This window comes from Schistocerca gregaria, chromosome 3 (assembly GCF_023897955.1).
Source record: "Schistocerca gregaria isolate iqSchGreg1 chromosome 3, iqSchGreg1.2, whole genome shotgun sequence".
Classification (NCBI taxonomy): Eukaryota; Metazoa; Arthropoda; class Insecta; order Orthoptera; family Acrididae; genus Schistocerca; species Schistocerca gregaria.
This window is the reverse complement of record NC_064922.1, coordinates 575924054-575940549: the sequence shown is the minus strand read 5'-3', so window position 1 is coordinate 575940549 and position 16496 is coordinate 575924054.

Below are 16496 nucleotides of genomic sequence, written 5' to 3'. Positions count from 1 at the left end.
GTGCTCTAGAAGGTGTAAGTCAACTACCCTGGCCAGCAAGATCTCCGGATCTGTCCCCCATTGAGCATGTTTGGGACTGGATGAAGCGTCGTCTCACGCAGTCTGCACGTCCAGCACGAACGCTGGTCCAACTGAGGCGCCATATGGAAATGGCATGGCAAGCCGTTCCACAGGACTACATCCAGCATCTCTACGATCGTCTCCATGGGAGAATAGCAGCCTGCATTGCTGCGAAAGGTGGATATACACTGTACTAGTGGCGACATTGTGCATGCTGTGTTGCCTGTGACTATGTGCCTGTGGTTCTGTCAGTGTGATCATGTGATGTATCTGACCCCAGGAATGTGTCAATAAAGTTTCCCCTTCCTGGGACAATGAATTCACTGTGTTCTTATTTCAATTTCCAGGAGTGTATATACTTATGTCATAATTCCTGTAACACTGATGTATATGTTAATTTCTATTCTTTTGTAAAGCCTGTATTACTGCAAATGTTACCTGTACTATTATGTTCTTTAATGATGTATATTGTACCTTTGTTATTGTATTCTTATGTTGTAAAATTGTAATTGACACCAGTTCATCAAATTATGTAACTTGTAAGTTATATTTAACTGCACACGTGCCTGTGGGTCATAGTACATGGACAATATGTGAGAAGTAGGGACTGATAGTGTTTGCACGTGTGTTGACAATTCAGCAAGGGACTGGTTAACAGCATTGCTGGTTCTAAGGATAATTCCAAAACTTGGTGAGTACACAAGTGGTGGTTTATGGACTTGCTATATTCTCCGCAAAACGCTTCGATGGTGATTGTGCACCTGCACAGCTGCAACAGATGGCTGCTGGCCATCTCTACAAGGACTGAAGTGGGTCTGCACCTTCGATGGACTACCAATACCATTATTGCTACAAGGACTGCAGTGGGTTTGCATCTCTGGTGGCCCACCAATAACATAATCTCTACCAGGACTACAGTGGGTCTGGTCTGTGATGACCAACCTACCAATATTCTTCAAAATGTCGACTGAATTTGCTGTGGGTTAGCTCTGTTGTGGCCCATTACCTGTCTGCATGTCAAGAGTCAACACTGTCTTTCCGATGGAAGAACAACACTACTTCTTCAAGACCTCTTAGAAATCCACTACCTCCCAGTGCAATTTCTTTTATTGCTAAGACTTTGAGAAAAGCACTTCAATTTTACTGTGATGAACGATCAGGACTCTCTTTATGGACTGTGAAAAAATTTTAGCTTTTGACCAACATTGTATCAATAAGTGTGTGCATTTGCTATCTTTGTTATTGTAATTATGACTTTTTTTTCAAATCTGTATTGGCCACTGCCCAAAATAATGTGTAAAATTTTTATGGGGAGCATGGGGTCTATGTAAGTAGGCTGTTTATGTTTTCTTATTGGTAACGCCACGTAGCGCTCTGTATGAAAAATCAATGGCTGTGCTGTGCGCAGTCTGTGGGTAGTTTGCATTGTTGCCTGCCATTGTAGCGTTGGGCAGTTGGCTGTTAACAGCGCCTAGCGTTGCGTAGTTGGATGTGAACCGCCAGCAGTGGTGGATGTGGGGAGAGAGATGGCGGAGTTTTGAAATTTGTAAGACTGGATGTCATGAACTGCTATATACATTATGACTTTTGATGACTATTAAGGTAAATACATTGTTTGTTCTCTATAAAAATCTTTCATTTGCTAACTATGCCTATCAGTAGTTAGTGACTTCCGTAGTTTGAATCTTTTATTTAGCTGGCAGTAGTGGCGCTCGCTGTATCACAGTAGTTCAAGTAACCTAGATTTTCATGAGGTAAGTGATTTGTGAAGCGTATAGGTTAATGTTAGTCAGGGCCATTCTTTTGTAGGGATTTTTTGAAAGTCAGACTGCGTTGCGCTAAAAATATTTCTTGTATAATTGTTCAAAGAGGACGTTTCACATACTGTGGCCAAGTGAGGACATGCGAGACCAGTAATCTTCATACCAGTTGTCTGAGAGGGTTTTTGTTATTCGATAGTGTAGAGTAGCGGCGTAACTTGACTTTGGAAGACATTATCCAAATAAGGTGGTGAGCATTCTTTTGATGATGACGCCCACTGGACGGATCTGAATTTCGCTGATGGTGATTTTCCACTGTTACGAGAGCGAAGTAGGTCTTGATGTGATTGCCCATCTCATGGATGCTCAAGTATTCCAAAATAAGAAGCACGTTACACTGGCTGGGGATACTACTGATGTCGTCGTTCCCCCACCCCGCTCCAAACACCATGAATCTGATTCTATGAATGATAGGGGGAGGGGAGGAGAGTTAGCACTATTGCGCCAAGCGTTGAATTAGAGGGATCTGGTTTTCCTTTAACTTCTGCATATCTTTCCTCTGAACTTCTACGGAGGTCGCTATGCTTTTTCTCGATACCCTCTTCGCCTATTCCGTTCGTTCCACATGTTGAGTCACAGCACCCTGTGTTCCACAATCTTGTAGCCCCCGAAGGAGGCTCTATTGCCTTATTGAACAACGTTAGCCTCCCGATTTATTCCATGTTAGTGGCTTCATCTTGGTACAGAGTCATCAGTAATTTAATCCCGAATAAGAACCATTTGCAAGGAACTGAGTGTAGTGAGACGGACAAATGCTGAAAGTGTGCTGTTGTACATGCTTTCCAGCTACGTTTACCTGCTGTGGACATATGGTGAATTGGTATTGGCTCAGGAAGTAGTTGGCTTTCCTTCCTTGTCTTTTGACGCCACCTACAGCAGTGGTATTGTTCTGTGACCTTCTTCTTTTTCATCTGCATCTGCAGTTGGTGTATATACTTCAATAACATTGAGGTTAACTGGTTTGGCACTGAGTTTTAACAAGGCAACCCTGTCGTAAAGTGTCACAAAATCCGTAAATCTCTTTGAATAGCGATCTGAGACAATAATACCTACTCTTCTTCTATTACTTCGGTCCTGACTCCCAGAATAAAGCAGCGTACATCCAGCTGTAGAACACATTCCACTGTCAGGCCTCCAAGTTTCTGCCATACAAAGTATATCAATACTTAGTCATGTTATTTCTTGGATAACATTCGCTAATTTTCCTGCTTCACATATGCTTCGAACATTCCAGGCTCCAATATTAATTTTCTTCCTTGTGTTCATCTTTAACGTGGATCCATTCAGAACTTTTCCCCCTGGAGATCCGATTGGGGAAATATTTAAAACTCTGGAACATTTAGAAATTTATGTATACATCCATGTGATTCTCTAGGAATTTTGTCTGGGTGGCATTCCATTGCCTTCTCCCAAAATGTCAGCCGCTCTTAACATGGAGACAGACGCTGTTAGCAGCCGCCCGCTGTGAATCAGACGCTGCTGAGACTGTTGGTATTTGATTTGCGCCCTGCCACCCATATTTTGGAGGCATTCCCCTATCCGCCACCTGGGGACACGGCTCTCCCGAGGGATGTACAATGACATGTGATGAAAAATTCCGGTGTGGCCGAGCGATTCTAGGCGCTTCACTCTGGAAACGCGCGACCACTACTGTCGCTGGTTCGAATCCTGCTTTGGGCATGGAGGTATGTCATGTCCTAAGGTTCGTAAGGTTTAAGTAGCTCTAAGTTCTAGGGGACTGATGACCTCAGATGTTAAGTCCCATAGTGCTCAGAGCCATTTCAACCATGAACTATTCAGGCAACGATCACCTCTTCTACTATCATAATTTGGTGACCTGAGAACCCCTGCAATGACCCCAGAACCCTTGGCATGTTTTGCCGGTCGATGTGGCCGTGCAGTTCTAGTCGCTTCAGTCTGGAACCGCGTGACCGCTATGGTCGCAGGTTCGAATCCTGCCTCGGGCATGGATGTGTGTGACGTCCTTAGGGTAATTCGGTTTAAGTAGTTCTAAGTTCTAGGGGACTGATGACCTCAGAGCCATTTGCACCATTTTTTTTTCATGTTTTCATTACTTCAGTTGAAACAACGTTTATGACTGAAACTGAATATTACGTTCACATGTGTGTGCGGAAGTATAGTAACTTTGAACCATTGTATATGCTAAAAACTTCGACGATTTATTGTGTTGAGATGTCAGCTGACACTTGAAAGTACACATATGTATATGTCGGCTTACGGTAAAGGGAACGCATCAACGATCAACCCTTTTTCCGACTGAGCAAGACGTCCAGAAAAGGCAGACAGCCGCCCATCTCCACTTCCGTTGTAAGTTGGATATTCTCGTGGATTGATTTCAAATGCTAGGGTTCTCCCTGTGGCCACACTACGGAAATACAATCTACATCTCAACTGAAGACATTTGGTATAAATTCTGCCTTTTCTCCGAAGCCATCCATTAAAATATTTTTCTGCTGGAGGGGAAACTGTAAATTTGATTAAAATATTCATTCTTGATTAGAAAGTTTGTTGAGGAAAGGGCTTGATTAAGAAACGCTGGTACATAGGCTTTCTTCTGACAGCTAATGAATGAGACTAATGAAGCGTGAGACGATATCTAAGTATAATAATGAGTAAGATTAATTGAATCAAACTGATTTCAGTCCCCAGAGTTTTGAACATGACTTGAGCAATTGTCCGCAACGGTCTCAGTAAATAAATAAAATGTCTTGTTAAATTATATGTCAGAGCTCCGATATTTCCCAACACGATAAGCAAGTAATATCAGACCATCTTTGTGAGTGGAAGACCACAAAACGTTGGTGGAACAGAGCTGTGATGTCAGCTCGACTACCTGCAGCCAGCGTGTCGCTGTCGTTGAGTGCTGTGCTGTCGAATCTTTACGAGGGCTATAGAGGTGTGGCCTTTGATGAGGAAAGCAAAATTTATCGCTGTCTCTCACCGCAACGTGAACAAAAATGATTCAAATGGCTCTGAGCACTATGGGACTTAATTTCTGAGTCATCAGTCCCCTAGAACGTACAACTACTTAAACCTAACTAACCTAAGGACATCACACACATCCATGCCCAAGCCAGGATTCGAACCCGCGACCGTACAGAACTTGGAAAAATAGGAGTGGAAAGCGACGCGGACAGAAAGTCGACTGTGAAGGAGCCATCAGTAGTGTTGCTGAGTGAACATGCTGACCACTGCAAGACGAAAGAAGAAGACGATCGTACGCCGGTCCCTCCCATCCACATTTGATGCCGAGGCATAGGACGGACACCGAACTTTACGACAAGATTTCGGACTGCTGCAAGCCTGAAGTCCGCGTCGAGTCGCTCGACTCTGACGCCTCGATCGAGTTGCAGGCAGCGAACATGGGCAATTACAGGGCACTCTAAAGCGCTGCAGTCCCCCACGTCGTAGAAGCACCTACAAATAACACGACATTCCTGAAGCAGCGCAAAAACACAACCAAGGTGCTCCTAAATAGGCTGCTCTGGATATACAACAAAGCAGCAGATGTGCAGGCTCCGGTGACGCGTCTGTCAAACTGCACAATCGGCCACCGTTATACTCTTATGTCGCCGTGCAAATGGCAGGAGACTCGGCCAGCATCTTCTAGCTGGGAAGCTCCTAGGCTACCCTACTGCAGCGGACGCCCTCCCTCATAATCTGGACTCCAAAGGCACAGTGCTACAGGTGCGTTGCAGATAAGTTTTTTAGCAATACTTAAAGGTGCGTAAAGTGCCCGGGAGATGACAACAGTCGCGCCTGGGTAAGGAGGAAGGAAGAAACGCCGATAAATGCTCGCTGCGTTGAGCAATATGTCGCCCACTGGCGTGGCTGCCCGTCCTTCTATTGCCATAGCCACAAGGCAGACCACAACGACGAAGAAGAAGAAGAAATTCGCAGAAGGTGAAAGTGGCAGCTATCACCTTTAGCGACAGGTATAATCGTTGGTGGGAATTCACTTCACTGGAGCACCTTATCTGATCGTGTTTAAAACGAGTTAGTGTCTTAGAATTATACATGACGATAGTACCTGTTCCCGAAAGAACAGTTACCGTAGATGGCCATGCAGCTTTGCTAGAAATGAAACGATAATTAAATGGACACCTTAGCTGGAAACAGTGGTTGATGTACTTCTTTAGGGACATGTTGAAAATGTGTATCCCGGCGGGGACTCGAACCCACGCTCCCCGTGAGACATACATTCCCAACATGTCCACACCACTACATTCGTAGTGCGCCTAAGAGATGTTTTAGAATTGATGGTTTACTACTTCATAAGGCAATTCTAAATTGTGGGGCAAATGAAAGTGGTCCGGAGAACAGAGTTCCAGGGTTAAAGAAACACAGCAGAGGAAAGGAAACACGGTACTAATCTGACTGTAGCAGATGTAGGAAGTGATCACCATTCATCTCTTGGTAATTTCGGGCTCTGGTGCGCGGGCACGTTTGGCAATGTTTTTTGACTTGTTCAAAAGAGGTCCTCTCTGACGCGATTTGCTGACTAACCGTTGCTTGGCAATCTTCGCTGGCACTTTTGTACCATTAAACGTCTCAGAAAACAACCAACCACATTGTCCCCATGACGTTGTTGTCAAGTAAGTTCCCTAAACGAAAATCCGCTGCTCCACTGTATCATCGTCCCCTTTGCACTGCTCCACTCACACTGACACAGCCCATACTACGCTCTGAACCGGTATGGATCACGTGGCGGACGTACAGGTGATATGCGCGTCGTTTGCATACATTCATGATCAGTCGTATCCACTCTTACGAGACACTTACTTGTCACACCCCGTGTTTGACGGAGAAATGAATAAATCAGAACTACAGTGAAAAATTAGAGTGGAATAAATCTTTTCAAAATACAACTTAGAAACTAAAATTTACCAAATTTCATTTATTGCTGTTTAATCAAATAACCTGCATCAGATGACCAACAGTTTAATTTCCCATTTAGAATGCTCAATTCATTCTTGTGCGTATCCACCAAATAATCTTTGAGAGACCATTAGTAAATGCCACATGGCAGTTACGTGACTAACTCAAATCCAGAAACACACACCTAACAGACATTGCGGCTGTAATAATCTCTTCATAACCGAAACAGCAAGTTTCACATGAAACAGCGCTCTCGGAAAAACATAACAGAGATGTCCGTCGGCAGTGTTCTTTGGAAAATTTATTTCTATCTCTCCCTTTCCTATAATCACGATCATTCCCGATGTACTGTCCAGCGTTATCTTTACATACATACAGCATTGTTCTTTATCAAAGCTGTGGTAAGTTGCTGTTGGACGGTGAACCAATGGGTGAACGTTTTTTGGGTAAATGGGAAAGTGGTGGTGAATGAGTTAGCTGAAATAAATTTAACAAGTCTGCTGAACAGGGGTCGAGTAAGAGTGAGTGAGTGTGTGTGTGTGTATCTGTGTGTGTGTGTGTGTGTGTGTGTGTGTGTGTGCGTGTGTGTGTGTGTGTGTGTGTGTGTCTTGCGTAATCAAACACTTCTTTGAGGCGATGTCCAATTCTACATATTGCTGTAGAATGTCAGTTATGAGGCGTTCTGCGAGGAGATACCGTATCAAATGGTCTGAAGCCAATCAGTCACTATTACATGGAAACCTTAATATAAAACTCTCTTATTATCGGAGCTGTGGACGATCTGCTGGTAAACGCATCTCCTGTGTTTGGCAGATGCGCCATGACCCAGTTGGTGCTAGAAAGCCTCTGGAGAGCAAAGATTTATTTTTTCCTTGGTATGTACGAGACAATATGTGTTCTACTTCACTACTATGTGTCACTAAGTTAAATCCATATCTGTTTAAGTTTACTTAATCTACCACGAAAGTTTAGTTTCATGTATATAAAAATGTTCGAAGTTTTATTTTTAAAACTGTGATAATGTATCATATTTTCGACTCGCTCAATACTAATTATTATCTCATGGAAATAAGTTTTTCCTTCGACAAGGTCTCTAGACTATACATTCGTCCTAGCCTCTGTGGTTTTCTGTTTCCGTGACAAGAGGTAATTCGTGCAAGTAAACGCATCATTGTCGTCTGAGCCTACCTTGACGTATCCAAATCACGAGTTGATGTTTGTCCTAACCAAGAGGAGTGCCGACGAGAAGGATTAGCGCCTAATCGAACTAAATGTTCCATCATGAGTGACTGAGAAGCAAAACCCGATATAAAGTTCGCCGTTTTAAACAGTGTCCACTTGTCTGCGAATCCGCACCATACCGGGTGAGAGATGCACATTACGCTGAAACACATCGCGGACATGGTGGCTGCCTGAGGGTGTGCTTTGTAGTAGTTGTCATGTAGCGGCACGTTCACAGAGCTTTGAACACCGCCTGCGGACTGCGCACAGGTGTCTACCACCGACTGGGCAAGTACGTTAACACAAAGCCAGCCAGATGGAAAGCTTAGTTCTTCGAAGTCTATAAAAGCAATTGTTACTCTCTGTGATACTATGGTCGTGTACGTCGTTCAACGTTATGTTAGTCTCGTCGCATTTGGCACAATAGTAGTAAATGCGTGCCGAATTTCCTTTAACAGGCATCACTTTCCCTTGTTCTCGTTATGTTTGTTAGAAGGAACTGGAAGTAAGCTGTGAGTGGCAAACTTCTTGTTAATATTAACGTCCATGTCTACAGTTGTAATTCTCCAATTATAATGAAACCACTTTATTTTTTTGCTGAAAAGTAATGTTTCCAAATATTTTATGTGAAATGAAATTAACTTTAATAAGGTCCTACTTCTTGATTCATGTCTACATATTTATTTCTCAACATAATCATCGAAGCGACGAACACATTTCCCTCAGCGAAAGACCCGTTTGGTGATATCGTCACTTCGTTATACCTCAACTCTCCTAGCACCATTTCATCACTTTCAAAGTAAAAGCCTCGAAGATGTTCTTAAGTTCTGCAAAACATACGAAAATAGGATGGATTCAAATTGTAACTGTATAGAGGATGATCGATGGCAATGAATCCACAGCGTCGGATTGTTGCAGACGTAGAGATGGTGTGTCGACTGGCATTGCCACACTGAAGGAAAGGGTGCTCCATGTGTAGACCAACTCTTTCTTCGTACTTTCAGTGTTCTATTCTCCATGCACAGACAGAGTTAAGTCACAAATCGCCACGTTACAATTCGGAGCCCTGTAGAGGCAGAGGTATTGCAACATTCAATTCAGCTAAGTGGGAAAACTGATCCAATAATTTGCATGATATGTAAAACTACAGCCGATCTGACAACAGAATAAAAATTTGGAGGCATTACTTCATTAAAAGATTCAAATTGTCTGTGCTCCATACGAATTCATGGACTTCTCCGGGCAAAGGGTGTGTGTTTGCTAGCTCGGGACACATACACACACACACACACACACACACACACACACTCTCTCTCTCTCTCTCTCTCTCTCTCTCTCTCTCTCTCTCTCTCTCTCTCACTCTCTCTCTGTGGAAGAGGCAGCAGTGTAACGTTCAATAACGAAGATCTAGCATGGTGGGTTATGTAAGAGCAATCCCTCTGCAACTGTATGACCACTAGATTAATAGAGTAGGTTTGTACGTTATAATATAAAAGTTATGCAGGACATATGAAAGCTTTGTCAATCTCCATAGTCCCTCACAATTGTGCTGTCCCGTCCCAATCTATTTCACAATCTCTCTTCCTAATTCTTCTATCACTGACCCTTCATAAACTGGAGATGGTTTGGTGTAGATGGGCTGCACCATTATATTTCGTTTCCTCTAGCGACAGGCTACTGTATAATGTCACGTAGACTCAAATCCGTTCTACAATTGTAGACATGTACCTACAAAGAGAAACGAAATTGTCTTCCTTGGACCTTTGAACTGACTAACGCAACAAGTTACAGAAATTTGAAACATTGATGCACATGAGATTTTCACAATAACCAAGCATAAGAAAAGCTGAAAGAAACGGTAAGCGGCACGAAGAATCCCAGGACCGAAAGGAGTCACAGGCCAATGAATTTCTAGTCTGATACACACTTAGTTACAGCACGACATCCTCATTTTAAGCTGCAAATTATGAGGCACATCTTCACTTTCGATCAAGCAGTATCTTGCTCCCACTATAGTGAATTATTTTGCTATGACTGAAGGTAATGAACGTCTATGGATAATTAACCAGCCCTCCGTCCTTTGCTGAACATTATATCTGCGGCAACTCCTTGCCACTTAGACCTTCATTTGAACAGCGTTTGCTGAAAATCATGAATGTCGTCATCTGCCCACTAAAAGCACGACAGCGCCCTAAATTACCTTGAACATCTCACGTCAGCAGGATGGCGCTGAGGATAAATTTATACTATCAAAAATGGTGGTGGTACAAAATTTGGGCCAGCCGTATGTTGTTGAGTGGGAAATTCGAAAATTTGAAACAGAGCTTTGGGTGGCAATTACAATTTTTTTGCATCCAGTAATATGAAATAGCAAGTCTCTTTCCTTTTTTAAAATTGTTTAGCACCTGTTACACTGAAACAGCCAATCGCTGAGTATTAAAATTAAAAGACCAGTGAGTATATAGCTTCTATATTCAAAAATATTCAGTTAGGTATCATACGTACAGCGATTACACATCACGAATTGTCTGGATTATGTAAATATATAGTTTATTCAAAAGTATTTTCTTATTCTTTATTAATTTTGTAAACACGGGTTCTCGCGTGCGGGCGCGCGCACACACACACACACACACACACACACACACACACACACACACACTATGTCCATATTCAGATGTTTTATACCATCTCCTAATATAACAAAGCTGTAGAGGCCCCGTCACGAAATTATATATATTATAGTTCTGAAGATGGTCATAGATAACCGAAACCGGCAGCCTAAGGAAATAATCTGTCTCCTTCAGAGGCTTACATAATTATAGATAATTATAAATGATTAGACATCAGCCAAACATTTATGTAAAGTATGACAACGAGTTACAGAAACGTACTATTGGTTTGGCAGATAGTAATATCTCCTACACAGAAGCATGTCTAAAGCAGTACCTAATGTTCGTGATTGTCGGCTCACATTGACTGGTAACTCAACAGTGCATGAATCACTTCTATGTAGATGTCAAGCTGTTCTGCAGCAGTGAACATATATAAATTCTGAGACATTAATAAATGACACGCAGTGAAAGAATTAGCCAAATTGGACGATAATGGATAGATGTGATGTACATGTACACACAAAATATTACAATTTCACAAAAAAATTAATCATTTATCTAAGAACAAGAGCCTCGCAAACTTAGCTAGTTGGTAAAACGTTGGTACACCTCTGGTCATTATGGAAGGATTTATTAGACGTGGCACTAACTGATAGGGTTGTTGGATGTCCTCCTGAAAGATGTCACGTCGGTGACATTGCCGGCCAAGGTCGAGTCTGGCAAGTAACAAGACAAGCAGTACAAACTCGCGTCGTTTTCAGGTGGGTACTATATTGGTGAAATTAAAGCCTCAGATGGGATGCCATGAAGGACAGCCAAATGAGGCCTATAATATCGTGAACGTACCGCTGAGCCGTAAGAATGCCTTCGTGATGTCCCGTTTACTTTTATTTACTTTTTATATTGTCCAAGAGTGCGTGAAAGCTCCTAAAATGTGTAGCTAAGACACGTCAACTATTTAATTTAGGTAGAAATTTTAGAGTAATTTCAAATATGTGTACTTCTATCAAAATTCTACATATTTATTGAATGATCAGCTTGAGTATAGGAACGGATCTATTTTGATTGTATAAGATGGATAGGTTTTATGAGGCACTCAGTGATGTAGTTGTTAGAGTAAAGGACTAGGACAGTGTTCTGCTCATGGGGGATTTTTAATGCCAGGATTGTAAATCGAACAGAAGGGTATGAAAAGGTTATGGGTAAATTTGGAGACGATATGGAGGTCAACAGGAACGGGAAACAACTCCTGGATTTCTGTGACAGTATGGGCTTAGTAATCACAAACTCCTTTTTTGAAACATAAGAAAATTCGCCAGTATTCTTGGGAAGGTTGGGGAACCAGATCTGTTATTGACTATATAATAACACATCAGGAATCCAAGAAGGCTGTGAGGGACACACGTGTATTCATGGTATTCCTTGATGACACTGATCATTATTTAATCTGCAGTGAAATTGGGATTGTGAGACCGAAAGTGTAGGAGGTCAGATCCATATGTAGGAGGATAAGGCTGGAGGAACTTCAGGATAAGGAAATCAGGCACATGACAGCGATCTCACAAAGGTACCAGTCAGTTGAATGTAGTCAATTACAGTCAATGGAAAAGGAATGGACAAGGTACAGGGACACAGTACTAGAAGTGGCTAAAGAATGTCTTGGAACAGTAGTGTGTAAAAGTAGGATGAAGCATACAGCTTGGTGGAATGACACAGTCAAGGAAGCCTGTAAAAGAGAAAAGAAGGCGTACCAAAAATGGCTACATACTAGAACTCAGGTAGACAGACAAAGTTATGTTGAAGAAAGAAAGAAAGCCAAACAGATAATTGCAGCATCCAAGAAGAAATCTTGCGAAGACTTTGGAAACAGGTTGGAGACTATGGGTCAAGCTGCTGGAAAACCTATCTGGAGTGTAATTAGCAGTCTTCGAAAGGAAGATAAAAAGGAAATGACAAGTATTTTGGACAGGTCAGGAAAACTGCTGGTGAATCCTGTGGATGCCTTGGACAGATGGAGGGAATATTGTGAAGAGTTGCTCAATAAAGGTGAAAATACGATCAGTAAAGTTTCAGATTTCGCGGTAGAATGGGATAGGAATGATGATGGAAATAGGATCACATTTGAGGAAGTGGATAAAATGGTCAATAGATTGCAGTGCAATAAAGCAGCTGGTGTGGATGAAATTAAGTCAGAACTCATCAAATACAGTGAAATGTCAGGTCTTAAATGGCTACACAGGATAATAGAAATGGCCTGGGAGTCGGGACAGGTTCCATCAGACTGGACATAAGCAGTAATCACACCAATCATTAAACATGGAAACAGAAAAGATTGTAACAACTACAGAGGTATCTCTTCAATCAGCGTTATGGGTAAAATCTTCTCAGGTATTGTTGAAAGGAAAGTGCGAGAATTAGTTGAGGACCAATTGGATGAAAATCAGTGTGGGTTTAGGCCTCTTAGAGGTTGTCAGGACCAGATCTTTAGCTTACGCGTGTTATGAATGGAACAGGGAATTGTATCTATGCTTTATAGATCTATAAAAGGCATATGACCGGGTTCCTAGGAGGGAGTTATTGTCTGTTCTACGAGATTATGGAATAGGAGGCAAACTTTTGCAAGCAATTAAAGGTCTTTACATGGGTAGTCAGGCAGCAGTTAGAGTTGACGGTAAATTGAGTTCGTGGTTCAGAGTAGTTTCAGGGGTAAGACAAGGCTGCAACCTGTCTCCACTGTTATTCATATTATTTATGGATCATATGTTGAAAACAATAGGCTGACTGGGTGAGATTAAGATATGTGAACACAAAATAAGCAGCCTTCCATATGCGGATGACTTATTTGTGATGGCAGATTCGATTGAAAGTTTGCAAAGTAATATTTCAGAGCTAGATCAGAGATGTAAGGACTGTGGTATGAAGATTAGCATCTCCGAAACGAAAGTAATGTCAGTGGGAAAGAAATATAAACGGATTGAGTGCCAAATAGGAGGAACAAAGTTAGAACAGGTGGACGGTTTCAATTACTTAGAATGCATATTCTCACAGGATGGCAACATAGTGAAAGAACTGGAAGCGAGGTGTAGCAAAGCTAATGCAGTGAGAGCTCAGCTACGATGTACTCTCTTCTGCAAGAAGGAGGTCAGTACCAAGACTAAGTTATCTGTGCACCGTTCAATCTTTCGACCAACTTTGTTGTATGGGAGCGATAGCTGGGTGGATTCAGGTTACCTTATCAACAAGGTTGAGGTTACGGATATAAAAGTAGCTAGGATTATTGCAGGTACTAGTAGATGGGAACAATGGCAGGAGGTTGTCCACAATGAGGAAATCAAAGAAAAACTGGGAATGAAGCCTATAGATGTAGCAGTCAGGGCGATCAGGCTTAGATGGTGGGGTCATGTTAGACGCACGGGAGAAGCAAGGTTACCCAAGAGACTCATAGGCTCAGCAGTAGAGGTAGGAGGAGTCGGGGCAGACTAAGGAGAAGGTACCTGGATTCGGTTAAGATTGATTTTTGAAGTAATAGGTTTAACATCAGAAGAAGCACCAATGTTAGCACTGAATAGGGGTTCATGGAGGAACTTTAGAAAAGGGCTATGCTCCAGACTGAACGCTGAAAGGCATAATCAGTCTTAAATGATGATGATGATGATGACGCGTCTCTAACAGAATGTGAAAAATAACCTACACGTTTCCCATCTTTGAAGTGTGTACCACTTATTCAGATGTGTTCTATGTAGCTCAGTTACATTTTTATATGATGTTGAATATGTTCCTTACTGCTGACAACAGCTTGACATAAGCATAGATGAGATTCAGTTACTATAAAGTAGCAATCTGTCAATCTGTGTTTACAATCATCACATACAATATGTACAGTTTTAAACATTTTATGACATGTTTCTGTGAAGAAGGCACTCATCTCTTCTAAACCAATCTAAAAACACTTAATATATTTTACATATAAATACATAGTCAAGGATTAATTATTTACAAGATCCCGCATTTTGAAGTCTTGTGAAGATAACGAATTTGTTGAAACATTTAAAACAGAATAGAGGTATCTGTGCAACTGACTGCGTACTTCATTCTGGGAAGTGTAATACAGTTGCCTGAAAAATAACTGCTACGATTAAGATAAAAACGGATCCCATTGAAACAATGATGATTAGTTCGCGTGATGACTCATTACCGCCAGCAACTGATTTTATCCAACAATTGTGTGACGGAAACGCAAAACTTACGTTGATGCTCTGTAGTCACTGATCTTTCATTAGTGGCAGTATCTTCTAAAGTGTTTGAATGTTCTGAATTTCGCTGAATTAGTGTCTAGTTCTAAACTTTCTGAAAGATGAGTAATTTAGGTAAACTAACGTCTTTTTCGAAAGTATTCAGACGATCTAAAACTTGCGTAAATGTTCATCATTTAAAAAGTGATCTTTGTTCTGCAAAAATAAGGTCACTTTCAAAGACATCAGGATGGCCTTTTTGATATTTTAATAATGTTGCATTATTTATCATACTAATTATGTTGCAATTAAAGGTTAATAGTATGACTGATGATTAATGAAATAAGGCTTCATGTTTCTACGAATTCTTTCGGAAACTACCAGATATTTTCCTATACAGCTCACGTTTCTCACCAGTGCATTTGAATTCAATTAGCCAGATATGACACTCAATTCGATTGCTTGGCTGGCATGGGGAAGTCTGAGTTTGTTGGGTAAGCATTTTGCTTGTTGGACCAAGCTGCCACGTGTTTTGGCTTCTCTGTGCGAAAGCAAACATAGATTTTTATCAAGTCGTTGAGCTGTCAGAAGTATTGACTTGCCGATTCAGCTGCAAAAATGTAATGAAAGTGAGTGGCCTCCACTCCTAGCAAATTACAGATGCCAAAACATCCAACACGCATCCACCACGTATCTGGAAACGTACACAACTCTCTCCCTCTCTCTCCCTCACTCCCTCTCCTTCACTCTCTCTTCCTCACTCTTTCTCCATCACTCTCTCTCCCTCACTCTCTCTCTCCCTCACTCTCTCCAGTACTTGAGACATTCTGAATACTCGGAAGTGTTTGATAAATATGGAACTATTTATTACTCTGACCTCAGTACAACAAACAGGTTGATATGCTGTGTTCTGTTTTGTCACAAAGTCCACCTCAGTGTCAGTTTCCTTTTGTTCACGTACGGACACCTATCAAAACTTGGTTTTCTGATGGATGTGTCTCAAGTGTACTTGAATTGTGACAATCTACTGTTTGCAGTAGATGATACTGTAGAAGGTTTTGATGAATAACTATTTCTAACCACTTGATGAAAGCAGAAAGAAACGGAATAGTTTTTGTAATAAATTTATAACCACAGTGTTTTTGTTCATTTTCCTTTGTTTCATTTTCCCCCTTTCTTTGTAATATATTTTATTGTAGCAATTATTATTGAACCAGGATATGATCATTTGATGGTAGTGGAAGAATGGCCATTATTTGTGACGAGGCTAAGTTGATTCAGATTTACTAAATTAAGGCTCGGACAAAATAGTTGAAGCTCTCGACCATAACGCATGTGATGTCCACATGTTGCTCCTGATGCAAGAAGACGTTTTCACAATGCTGGTTGTGGGGGATTGGATACGGTAAAATGTGAAATGTAGCCCAGGAAAGCCTGAAATTGTCACCCTAAATCACTACCGGTCTTGGTGAAGCTTAGTAGAGGCCCTGCTCCCAATGCGACACTAAGGAAACCTCAAAAGGCAATCTAATTTGTCACTAGACGGAATTCTATTGAAAGCTCAGTATATTTAACAAAAGTCCATCCTTCAGTTAAACTGTACATCTATCTAAAGATACTGCTCAGTTTCCATTAAAGTTAACGACCAC